This window comes from Chrysemys picta, chromosome 1 (genome assembly GCF_011386835.1).
Source record: "Chrysemys picta bellii isolate R12L10 chromosome 1, ASM1138683v2, whole genome shotgun sequence".
NCBI lineage: Eukaryota > Metazoa > Chordata > Testudines > Emydidae > Chrysemys > Chrysemys picta.
Genome location: NC_088791.1, coordinates 297,242,954 through 297,255,789, shown reverse-complemented (window position 1 = coordinate 297,255,789; position 12,836 = coordinate 297,242,954). Strand labels below are relative to the sequence as shown.

The window sequence follows — 12,836 nt, the reverse complement described above, 5'->3', positions numbered from 1 at the left end:
GTAGCTTGACACCAGCACCAGTGTGAGAGGCAGCCCAGGTTGGTGGGTTTGGAGGGCTCAGCAGTCCCACAGTACAGGATGCACCTCAGGGACCCAGTCACAAGGGTAATCAGGTTCCATTTGCACAGCTTTGTATATGTTCCAGTGTGCCTTTTAGTTCACAATGTCTAACTGGTAAAGCCGGTCTGGGGTGCTATACCAGCTAAACAATATTTAGTATTGGGTTTCTATAAACCTGAGAGATAATATTAAGACACTGGAATTTGGTCCTGCAGGTGGCAGCATTGCTGAAACATTGCTACAAGTAGTGTGACGTGTCGCTTAACATAAGAACGGCCACACTGGGTCGGACCAACGGTCCATCCAGCCCATTATCCTGTCTACTGATAGTGGCCAATGCCAGGTGCCCCAGAGGGAATGAACCTAACAGGTAATGATCAAGTGATCTCTCTCCTGCCATCCATCTCCACCCTCTGACAAACAGAGGCTAGGGACACCATTCACAATCTCCTCAGGCAAGGAGTTCCACAGGTTGACTGTGTGCTGTGTGAAGAATTTCCTTTTGTTTGTTTTAAACCTGCTGCCCATTAATTTCATTTGGTGGCCCCTAGTTCTTATATTACATTATTATTCTGTATTGTGTGGTTTTACTTACAGTTAAATTAATGATTTATTGATGTAGGATTCAATAGATTTATTTTCTGATATGGAATATCAATATAGAAGCATGTTCACTCAGTATTTGCATGTCTAAATAAGATAGGCAAAATGTCCAGTTTAAATGGTCACTGTATTAAAAAACTCATACCCATCTTAATAAAAATAGAGGGTGGGTCGGTATTTATACAATCTGCCCTGCGTAAGGAATGGTGCATAGCTGTGTTGCCCACAGAGAGAATTCTTTTCCATTGCTCCTGGGATATTCCTCTGTTCCGCTTACTGACTAGTTCCAGATTAAGACAACCCTGCCCTAGCTCAGATACAGTGGCCACTGCAATGCAGAGGTTGAGCCAATGTTCTTTTCCACCACTCCGGCCCATTTGCTAAAGGTGAGTAGTAGGCACACAGAGCTTGTTCACCCACACATGCCAGAAGACCAAGTCCAGGAAGGCCATGCAGGATAGTATGTCTATGGTCTTATGCACCCTTATGTCCCTGCCAAGTCCATGTAAACTAGGTTCTGATCTGGCCCCATGTATTTGGATGATTTAAAACAAAAAAATGTGTTCCACATTTTTGTTCTGTATATTGAGAAATTCAAACAAGCTATCTTCATCAGCTCAATAAGCTTTCATAAAGAAAATGGATCCTATTTTTAATACAAATTAATAATCTGAATACTTGGAAACAAGAGTTCCCTGTAGTTGCCAATATCTTTCATATATAACCACCCTCTGTCACTATCCAATGTTTGTTTTTAATTACATTTCAGAGGTTAAGGCACTACTATAGTTATCCACTGGATAAGTGTGTACTCAACAATACACATTCCTATTTCATTCTGGTGCATATAGCTTAATGATTACATCTCACAGACAGAGACTGAGTGGACTTGACTACACTAAATCTACCCTGAAAACATTATTATTGCTGGCTCTGTTCAGCTGCACACTTTAACTCATTGTCTCATTTGACTTTGTATGGGAATTCTGAACTAGAGTATGTTGACAAAACAGTACTGTAGAGGCAGAGTGATGCCTGGCTAGTCTAGATTCACAAATACATTCCAGCTGCTTTGCATAGCTCCAACAATGCAAGGCCACTTTGTCACCAGAATAATGCAAAGCAGACAGACAGAGTATACTGGTGAATCCAGACTTGAGTATTTTCAGCTTGTATGCCACGTTTTATGGTTGTGACTTTACTTGGGCATACTTAGTAAATCCCACCATACGTGATCTCTACAATCCTTTTGGAAGCATCAGGAGGAATTTGATTTTGTATCATAATGTAGTACTTGAGACAGTATCACCACCAATACTGTTGCTGTGTAGCAGTTCAACAGGCATGCTGAATAATTAAAGTATGCTGAGTAACCTAATAAGTGAATATACTGTGGGAGATCCCCTGCTGCATACAACTTCCACTGGACCCAACAATCCAAAAGGCCCCACAGCAGCGTGGGGAGTTACAATTCCCTGGCTCAGACCCAGTGCAGGTTAGATGAGCATGGAGGCTTGGGTCAGGGTGTTCACCCCATACCAGCCTTGAAAGTGTTAATGAGGCTGAGAAGGGGCCAATTAAATTGAAAGGCTGCACCTCAGAGAGAACCATGGATGGAAAAGCTGCCTGGAGATGGAGCCCAGTTGAGAAGGAACGGGCAAGGCTTGTATAAAGACAGGAAGTTGACAGCAGAAAGGAGGCTGTAGGGGAAGTAGTCTGCAGTCATTCCATGGGAGAAGGGAATTTGGATTGGTAACCCAGAGAGTGGGAGAGCCAGAAGGTAGAGCTAAGAAATAGGAATGTGTAGGAAGGAGTCTAGGGGAAGTGCAACATGGTCTGGGAGTAAGCAGGCCTCCATTGTTAGAGATTGGGTCCCTGGACTGGAACCCAGAGTAGCGGGTGGGTGTGGGCTCCCCTACCAGCCACTGGAGGAATGGCACAGTCAGAGCAGTGAAGGAAGACTTCCATTTGGTATAAAGAGTACTGAGGGAAAGTCAAAACTCAGCTAGCTGCCTGCCAGTTTGGTGTTTTTTTTGTTTTGTTTTGTTTTTTAAATAAAGACTAACTGCTTCAGTCAAGTTACAATATCTGATGCAGTTTGAAAATTAGGTCAGTTCCATTAAGGGAAAAACTACTGTTTTCTGTAAAAACCAACATAAGTGCATAGATCCTAAGATCTACAGAAATAATATAGATCCAATTGCCAAAGTTCAGCAGATACTGCCAAACACTGTGTTGACAGAGTTCAGTTAGTAAACCAATCCAGTGCAGTTCTAGGTTGTAAATTCACAAAAAACTAGATCTGATTGTACAATTGGTGAGGATTAAGTAATATTCCCTCTGAACAATTGTTCTAATTGCCTCAAGGTGGATTTGAAGATTTAGGCCTGGTCTACACTAGGAGGTTATGTCGAATTTAGCAGCGTTAAACCGAATTAACCCTGCACCCGTCCACACAACGAAGCTATTTAGTTCAACATAGAGGTCTCTTAAATTCGATTTCTGTACTCCTCCCCAACGAGGGGAGTAGCGCTAAATTCGACATGGCCATGTCAAATTAGGGTAGGTGTGGATGGAAATCGACACTAATAGCTCCGGGAGCTATCCCACAGTGCACCACTCTGACGCTCTGGACAGCAGTCCGAGCTCGGATGCACTGACCAGCCCCACAGGAAAAAGCCCCGGGAAAATTTGAATTCCTTTTCCTGTCTGGGCAGTTTGAATCTCATTTCCTGTTTGGACATCGTGGTGAGCTCAGCAGCACTGGCACCGATGCAGAGTTCTCCAGCAGAGGTGACCATGCAATCTCAGAATAGAAAGAGGGCCCCAGCATGAACTGATCGGGAAGTCTTGGATCTGATCGCCGTGTGGGGCGATGAGTCCGTGCTTTCGGAGCTGCGATCGAAAAGACGGAATGCAAAGATCTACAAGATCTCAAAAGCCACAACAGAGAGAGGATACAGCCGGGATGCACGCAGTGCTGCGTGAAAAAAATCAAGGAGCTGAGACAAGCGTACCAGAAGACCAAAGAGTCAAACGGACGCTCCGGATCCCAGCCCCAGACATGCTGTTTCTACGAGGCACTGCATTCTATTCTAGGTGCGGCTGCCACCACTACCCCACCACTGACCGTGGACCCTGAGGATGGGATATTGTCGACGGCCGCTTCCTCGGAGACGTTAGCGGACGGGGAAGATGATGAGGAGGACGAGGCAGTCGACAGCGCTTACAATGCTGATTTCCCAGACAGCCAGGATCTCTTCATCACCCTCACAGAGATCCCCTACCAACCGTCCCCAGGCGTTAACCCAGACCCTGAATCAGGGGATGGATCAGTCGGTAAGTGTTTTAAACATGTAAACATTTATTTTGAACAGAACAGGAGTATTAACAATGGGTTTTTTCATGATTTGTTTGCCCTAGGCACTCTACTTTTTAGTCCTTGCCAGTGCAGCTACTGGAAAAGAAGGTCTATATGTCCGGGGATAGAGCTGAAATCCTCATGGGATATCTCCACGAAGCTCTCCTGGAGGTAATTGGAAAGCCTTTGCATGAGGTTCCTGGGGAGAGCGGCCTTATTGTGTCCTCCGTGGTAGGAAACTTTTCCTCGCCAGGCTATCATCACATACTCTGGGATCATTGCCTTGCAGAGCATGGCGGCATATGGCCCTGTTTTTTGCTGGCTTTCAGGCAGCATGTGTTCTTTCTCGGTCTCAGAAATTCTCAGCAGAGTGATGTCGCTCATGGTGACCTGCTTAGAATTAGGGGAATGTTACTATTGGGACTGCTTGCCTGTTCCTTTACAGAACTGTCACTGGCGGTTTACCGCCACGCGGTGGAGGCGGGAGAGGGGCAGCATACCGGGATCTTTCCCGGGGACAGCCACGAGGGGGTGGGACAGGGGCAGAGTTCATGCTTGCCGGATTGCCGGCAGCAGGAACTGCCCAACGATAGGAGCATTGCTTTGAACGTGAAAGGAGGGCACTGCTCTAATTTAAGTTTTAAGTAGGGTTACCATTTGTCCGGATTCCCCCGGACATGTCCGGATTTTTGAACTAAAAATAGCATCCGGGGGGGAATTTGTTAATGTCCGGACTTCCCTCTCCCCCCTCCCCCCATGCAGAGCACGTGCGGCTAACAGGGCAGCCGGATGGTGCCACTTACATGGGGCTCCGACAGCGAGAGAGAGTCCCTCCTCCCCATGCAGCATGGCTCACTCACTCACTCCCTCCCTCCCTGCATTCACCTCCGGCAGTCTGGAGCTCCTCCCCCACTGCTGCTTAGCGTGCCGGGAGAACGGCTCAGACTCAGCAAGCTCCCAGAGAGACCTTAGGCGAACCGAAGGCCAACAACAAGGGAGCCAGGGGGTCGGAGAAGGGGCAGGGAGATTTTGGAGGGGGCAGTCAAGAGACGGGGGGGGTCGGGAGTTCGGGGGGGCTTTCTGGGAGGTGTGTGGATAAGGTTTTGGGCAGTCAGGATGTGGGGGGGGGGTCTTAGGAAGAGGCAGTTAGGGGACAAGGAACAGGGAGGCTTAGGTAGGGGTGGGGTTCTGGAGGGCAGTTAGGAGCAGGGGTCCCAGGAGGGGGCAGTCAGGGGACAAGGAGTGGGGGGGGGGGGGTTGGGAGTTCTGGGGGGGGCTGTCAGGGGGCAGGAGTAGGGAGAGGGATCAGAGCAGTCAATGGGACAGGGAGCAGAGGGGTTTAGATGGGTTGGGAGTTCTGGGGGGGGCTGTCAGGGGGTGGGGAGTGGTTGGATGGGGCATGGGAGTCCCAGGGGTCTGTCTGGGGGTGGGGGTGTGGATAAGGGTTGGAGCAGTCAGGGCACAGGTAGGGGGTAGGGTCCTAGGTGGCCAGTTAGGATGGGGGGGGAGGGTCTCAGGAGGGGGCAGTCAGGGGACAAGGAGCAGGGGGGAGGATTGGGGGTTCTGAGGGGGGCAGGAAGTGGGCGGGGCAGGGGCGGGGCTAGGGCAGGACAGGGGCGGGGCTCCTCCCGTCCTCTTTTTTGCTTGCTGAAATATGGTAACCCTAGTTTTAAGCAGCCAAAAGTCTACAGCTTACCATGTCAGCCTGCTACCCAAATTCCGCTGTCCTGCCCTGCTTGTCTGATCTCCGCTGCAAGACCCCAGGCACTGAATGTGAAGGCCGAAAATTCAACCTTGTCCCAAGTGCGCATGTGATAGGTGCTGTGCATGGTCTTGTTCACAGAGAAAAACTATGTTCATTGTTCACAAAAAATTATCTTTGTGAGGAATTCACTCCCTTTTTCCCATCCCACAGCTGCGACGTTCTCCCGACCTACCCTGGCATCCCCCTCCCAGAGGCTGGCGCAGATCAGGCGGAGAAAGAAAAGGACACGGGACAACATGTTCTCAGAACTTATGGGCTGCTCCCGAGCCGATGCGGCCCAGCAGACCCAGTGGAGGGAGAACATGTCGCAATACCAGCGAGCACACAGCGAACGGGAGGAGAGGTGGCAGCAGGAAGACCAGCAGGCGACTCAAACGCTGCTTGGACTAATGAGGGAGCAAACGGACACGCTCCAGCGCCTTGTGGATGTTCTGCAGGAACGGAGGCAGGAGGACAGAGCCCCGCTGCAGTCTATCTCTAACCGCCCTCCCCCGCCACAAACTCCCATACCCCCCTCACCCAAAGTCCCAAGAAGGAGGGGTGGCAGGGGCCGTGAAAACTGTCACTCCACCCCTGCAGACTGCTCAGGTACCAGAAGGCTCTCATTCCCAAAAATTTGATAAGTCCTTTCCTTCCCACCTCACCCAAGCCCCCATCCCAGTTTCATCCCCTAACTGTGTAGTTGCTAATAAAAGATAAGTTTCTGTTAATTACTGTTTCCATCATGTTCTTTTAGGGGAGAGTGTGTTTGAAGAGGGGGGGGGAGAAGGGGGTTGGTAATTGGAGAGGACAGTCACCTTTAGCAGGGTACAGACACGGGGGCAGGTTCAGCAGAAGGTCACACACACATTGCAGTCACTAGGCACCCTGGTCAGTCTGGGAGGTGGTTTTCATGTTCTGTGTGTGGGGGGCCATGTGACTTTGTGGTGGGGGAGGGTGGATAGAGATCTTACGCTGCGGTCCTTATCCTGGATCACAGAGCCACGCAGCAGGTGATCTGTAACTGTCCTCCCCTGCCACAAAGTCACATAGCTGCCCCCCCCCCCCACACACACAGAGTCCCGAAAAGGAGGGGTGGCAGGCTCTGTTGAAACAACCAGTCCACCACTGCGGACCTCTCTAGGAGCAGGAGCCTGTCATTCCTCGAGTTTAGAAGCATCCTTTCCATCACTACGCCCCCTCCCCACCACAGTCTGCATCCTAGTTTCAACACTTTACCACGAAATCCGTAATAAAGAAAACTGTGTTCATTGACAAATTTCCATTTATTTTATTTTTAAATGTGTGTTGGAAGGGGGGGACGGGGTGAACGGGGTATGTAGCTGGAGAGGATAATCAACAGTAAGTGGGTAAAGAAACGGGGGCAGGTTCTGCTTCTCTTTAAACAAACTTAATAGCCACAGGTTACCCTGCTCACTGAGGAACCTAGCTTTCAAAGGCTCCCGGATGCACAGCGCATCCCGCTGGGCTCTTCTAATCGCCCGGCTGTCTGGCTGGGCGTAATCAGCAGCCAGGCTATTCGCCTCAACCTCCCACCCTGCCATAAAGGTCTCCCCCTTGCTCTCACAGAGATTGTGGAGCACACAGCAAGCTGCAATAACAATGGGGATATTGGTTTCGCTGAGATCAGAGCGAGTCAGTAAGCTTCTCCATCTCCCCTTGAGACGTTCATAAGCACACTCCACCACCATTCTGCACTTGCTCGGACGGTAGTTGAAGAGTTCTTTTTCAGCGTCCAGGGTGCCTGTATAGGGCTTTATGAGCCAAGGCATTAGCGGGTAGGCTGGATCCCCGAGGATCACTATAGGCATCTCCACATCCCCAAGAGTTATTTTCTGGTCCGGGAAGTAAATACCTTCCTGCAGCCATCTAAACAAACCAGAGTTTCTGAAAACACGAGCGTCATGAACCTTGCCCGGCCATCCTACGTTGATGTTTGTAAAACGTCCCCTATGGTCCACCAGTGCTTGCAGCACCATTGAAAAGTAGCCCTTTGGGTTAATGTACTGGCTGGCCTGGTGGTCCAGTCCCAGGATAGGAATGCGAGTTCCATCTATAGCCCCACCACAGTTTGGGAATCCCATCGCAGCGAAGCCATCTATGATGACCTGGACGTTTCCAAGGGTCACTAACTTTGAGAGCAGTAGCTCAACGATTGTGTTGCCTACTTGCATCACAGCAACCCCACGGTAGATTTGCTGACGCCAAAGTGATTCGCGACTGACCGGTAGCTGTCTGGCGTTGCAAGCTTCCAGAGGGCTATGGCCACTCGCTTCTGGACAGTCAGGGCTGCTCGCATCCGGGTGTCCTTGCGCTTCAGGGCAGGGGACAGCAACTCACAAAGTTCCAGGAAAGTTCCCTTCCGCATACGAAAGTTTCGCAGCCACTGTGATTCATCCCAGATCTGCAGCACTATGCGGTCCCACCAGTCCGTGCTTGTTTCCCAGGCCCAGAATTGCCGTTCCACAGCATCAACATGACCCATTGCCACCATCATGTTCACGGCGCGGGGTCCTGTGCTTTGTGAGAGGTCTGTGCCACTCTCAGACTTCATGTCCTCATCGCGCTGCCGTAGCCTCCTCGCCCAATTTCTCAGCATCTGCCTCTAGAAAAGGTGGATGATAAGGTGTGAGGTGTTGACAACAGCCATAACTGCAGCGATGGTTGCAGCGGGCTCCATGCTCGCAGTGTGGTGGCGTCCACACTGTCACTCATCAGAAAAGTGCACGAACTGATTGCCCACCGGCGCTTTCAGGGAGGGAGGGCGGGAGTGACGGTTGGATGACGACAATTACCCAAAACCACCCTCAACACATTTTTTTCCTCCAGCAGGCATTGGGGGCTTCCCAGAATTCTAATGAGCAGCGGGGACTGCGGGAACTGTGGGATAGCTGCCCACAGTGCACCGCTTCCAATGTCGACGCTTGCCCTGTTAGTGTGGGCTCACAAAGTCGAATTACTGTCCTTAGTGTGGATACACACATTCAACTTTGTAATATCGATTCCACATATTCGATTTAAGTACAATCGAACTACTCTCGTAGTGTAGACATACCCTTAATAGAATGGTGTTCTCAAAATATCTGGCTTTCCACATCTGAGTATCATCAGTAACTCTGAAAAAAGAAGAGTATCTAACATGAAGAAAGCTCAGTCATTAGTTGTGAGAATGCAACTCTATATTGCCTCAAAAAAAAAAAATATGCTGCTTTCCCTTTCGAAGTACATCCAGATAATGTAAGTGGAAATTCCTTCCTCAGCAGACAAGAACTATGAGATGAGAGAGAATTAGTATTGTTGGAACTAATAATGGCCCATAATAATGCCTGGCTAACAAAGAGGATAGCAACCTATTTTTGGATTGCTAGTGTAGTCTGATTTAGAAGGGAACTGAACAGTAAGAATTAAACTTGATGTAAGCATAGATTTTGAATGTTTGCTCTCCCTCCTAAATCTTCCAAGTACTTCCTCTTCCAGTGAAAATATCACAGAATACATCATGCTATGACATCACACATAACAGATTTCATGGGTTATTCATAGATTCTAGGACTGGAAGGGACCTCGAGAGGTCATCGAGTCCAGTACCCTGCCCACATGGCAGGACCAAATACTGTCTAGACCATCCCTGATAGACATTTATCTAACCTACTCTTAAATATCTCCAGAGATGGAGATTCCACAAACTCCCTAGGCAGTTTATTCCAATGTTTAACCACCCTGACAGTTAGGAACTTTTTCCTAATGTCCAACCTAGACCTCCCTTGCTGCAGTTTAAGCCCATTGCATCTTGTTCTATCCTTAGAGGCTAAGGTGAACAAGTTTTCTCCCTCCTCCTTATGACACCCTTTTAGATACCTGAAAACTGCTATCATGTCCCCTCTCAGTCTTCTCTTTTCCAAACTAAACAAACCCAATTCTTTCAGCCTTCCTTCATAGGTCATGTTCTCAAGACCTTTAATCATTCTTGTTGCTCTTCTCTGGACCCTTTCATGGTGCAATGATGTTGCATTGTGGGTTATCTTGTGCTGAATGTTCCCCACGGTCTAATTAGCATAAAAGGCATTCTTCATCAAAATCTTTGTTTAATTCAATGGTCCTTTGGTTTTGCAGTTCATACTGTCTCACATATTTGTATGGTTCCTAGCACAATGGGGCCCCAGTCTTGGCCGTGGCCTATACATGCTACCATAGTGTAAATAAAAACTATAATAATGGTGCATGAAAAGTGTACGTTATAGGAGCAACTGCCCTGTTCACAAAAAGCAGGGAGATCAAATTAAAGCCTGTCCAAGAAAATAAATCTAAAAATCTCTCAATTTCATTAACTGCTCTTGAAAAAGGCCCTGAAAAGTCTATTCTGAGACTGAGCTAAGGCAAAATGGCTTCTGTTTTCAGCCTGTTGAATAATAGGACAAGTCTTGGGCATCTCGTATCAGTAAATTCAAGGAGGGTATGTAAAACCAATAGAGGAAATTATTAAATCCATAAAACCACAAAAATCCAAACCAGAGAAAGTTAGGATGCCTGTACCGACAGATAGCAAGAATTAGGTCTAAGATTTAGGAATTGGGGGAAGAGAGGAGAGGAGGAGAGAAGAGAGGGGGAATGGCAGCTTCAGCAATTCACTACATTTGTGAATTACTAAGTACTGATCTTATCCAGAAGAGATTCCTTAAAATGACTTTCTTGTGGTGCTATACCAAAGAAAGGTTGGGAAACTTTTGTTTAAATAAGAAAGTTACCAGAGAGGAAAAATGTCCTAGATATTTGAATAAAATGTTTGAGTACTGATAAAAATCATGTAGTGAGAGGTTGTGTTAGCCTTTTTCCTGAAGGAATCATAATAGGTTTGCCTAACATTGAGCATAAACTAGTAAATGGGAGTAAAGTCCAAGTAAAAAGGCTTTGCTAATCAAGAAAACCCCACTGAAACACAGAGTGGAGGGAAGATATAGATCTCTCTCTCACACACACACACACACACACACACACTCACTCTACCTCAGGGTCACATTACTCAGATAGTTGTTTAGTTTTATTCATACACACCTCTATATGTACAATCATAACTTGTAGTTCCAATGAAATCATTAAACATTCTTATTAAGTTCATAAGATCATTGTGCTGTAACTTCCAAGGTGACCATCTGCCCAAGAATAGGTTTATTCTGTAAAGCTATTCACTGTCAGAGCTAAATCTATAGATACTCCAGAGAGCAGAAAGGGTACACAGAGCCTTTTCACATGTGCAGTGACTGCACCACATTTAATTGGGGAACATAGACTACTCCCAGACATCACCACTAGCAGTTCCAGTCTCCCATTAGCTCAGGGCTCTGGCCTTTCCTTGCCCATACACCAGACAACAAGCCCAGCCCATCATTGAGGGGGAGCACACTCAAAATCCATTTAAAAGGGACCAAGCATTATTCTCCCCAGATGTCCCTTAAGGAATTAGGGCCCAGTCAACTAGAATTCCTCCTGGGACTCCTGCTGATGCATCGCACCTCAATTCTCTTCTCATTTCCAACCAGAGACTGTGGCTTAAGACTCACCATCTGGCCATATATTTATACATATTGTGTTTATCCATATTTAGTGGTCTATTCAGAATCATCCATAAAGCTGCAATGTTTATTTGTCTTCAACACAGATGGTGGAATGTGCATGTGCAGTGAAAATGAACAGGTATTTAATTGAACAGTACACTTTTGATTTGTTTTAATTTTTATCTGTTTTAGTTTAATGGAATCCAAAACTTCAAAGGTTATTATTCAACAGGATGAGCAATTTGAGGTTTTAAATATAATAAAGCCTTCTGATATTAAATTCAGTTTAATTTAAATTGTGATGACCTAAAGTGACCCATTGCCCTAAAACATTTCTTCCAAAAGCTAACATGCAATATATTGGTCCCTTTCTATTCCTGTATCACACCTCTTGCCTTTTTCAACAAACCTATGGGACACGTGTACTGAAAGGATTAATAAAAGGTTCTTGTGAAACAAGTGACTAAGGTTCCTTTACAGTGGGTGAGAAAATAACTCAAGGATAAATCACATAGTACATGAACACAGAAGTTAAACACCTTTTCATCTAAGTTAGGGCCACAGGTGAAGTTTGACTTCTGAATTGGGCCAGAGGGGCAGATGGCTTAATAAGTATAGCTCTGAATTTACCAATTATTAGCAGTGTCACAGGGCATGCCACTCACCACTAGTCCAGTGCCTTCTCCTGGTCACACTAGGGATTAGCTTATCAGGTCAACACCCATTCCCATGGTCCCACACCATCACACAGACTCTCTCTCTCATTTGTTGCTCTTCTCTCATCCCAGGAACTACAGCATCCTCTTCATGACTCAGCCCTCCAGGTAGGTCACTCAGCTTTTTCCCCTTCTGGGCTGTATCCAAGTCTTTCCTTCAGCAGTCACAGGTAGTCTTCTCATTCATTCATTCATTGCCTTTGGTACCACTCCTTCAATTGCAAGTAGGGAAACTCAGGCCCACCCTCTACTCTGGGTTCCAGTTTAGGGACCATATACCCAGTTCTGGGGTTTACTCTCCCAGCCCTAACTGCTCTTTCCCTGGACTGCTTCCTACTCTTCTGGTTCTCCACCTTTCTCTGGGTGTAACTGCTCCAACCCTATCTCTCAGGGAGTGACTACAACCTACACATCACAGCAGTCTTCAAACACTCCTCCCTCTTCCTAGGTGATGACTGCCCTTACCCAGAAGCAGTCCCTATCTGTTGTCAGTTTCTGGGCTGTATAGGCCCTGCCTATTCCTGCACAGCTGAACCTACTTATAATTGATTCCCTGCTCCCTGGGTCTTCCTCCAGGTGCAGTCTGTGGAGTTAATCGGCTACCTGGCCATAACCCCTTCCAGTCCTGTGGGAGGAGGACACCCCATCACAAGTGGTACTTAAATTACAATGTACTTGAAGTCACAAATATAATTTATTATTTAATTATCCTTCATTTTTCATTTTAATTTAATCATTTGACATGCTTACCAGCTATCACTAAACAGAACTGAGAACTT

At 47.1% G+C, this 12,836-nt stretch overlaps 1 protein-coding gene across 1 annotated transcript in view; it reads right to left on the bottom strand.

Moving 5' to 3' along the window:
• CYSLTR2 (cysteinyl leukotriene receptor 2) overlaps nucleotides 1-12,581 on the bottom strand; it is a 67,015-nt gene extending 54,434 nt beyond the window's left edge. Inside the window, exon 1 of the mRNA XM_065581234.1 lies at nucleotides 12,007-12,581. The gene's annotated coding sequence lies outside the window, so the exon portion shown is untranslated. The remainder of the gene's footprint in view (nucleotides 1-12,006) is intronic.
• Between the last annotated feature and the right edge of the window lie 255 nt (nucleotides 12,582-12,836).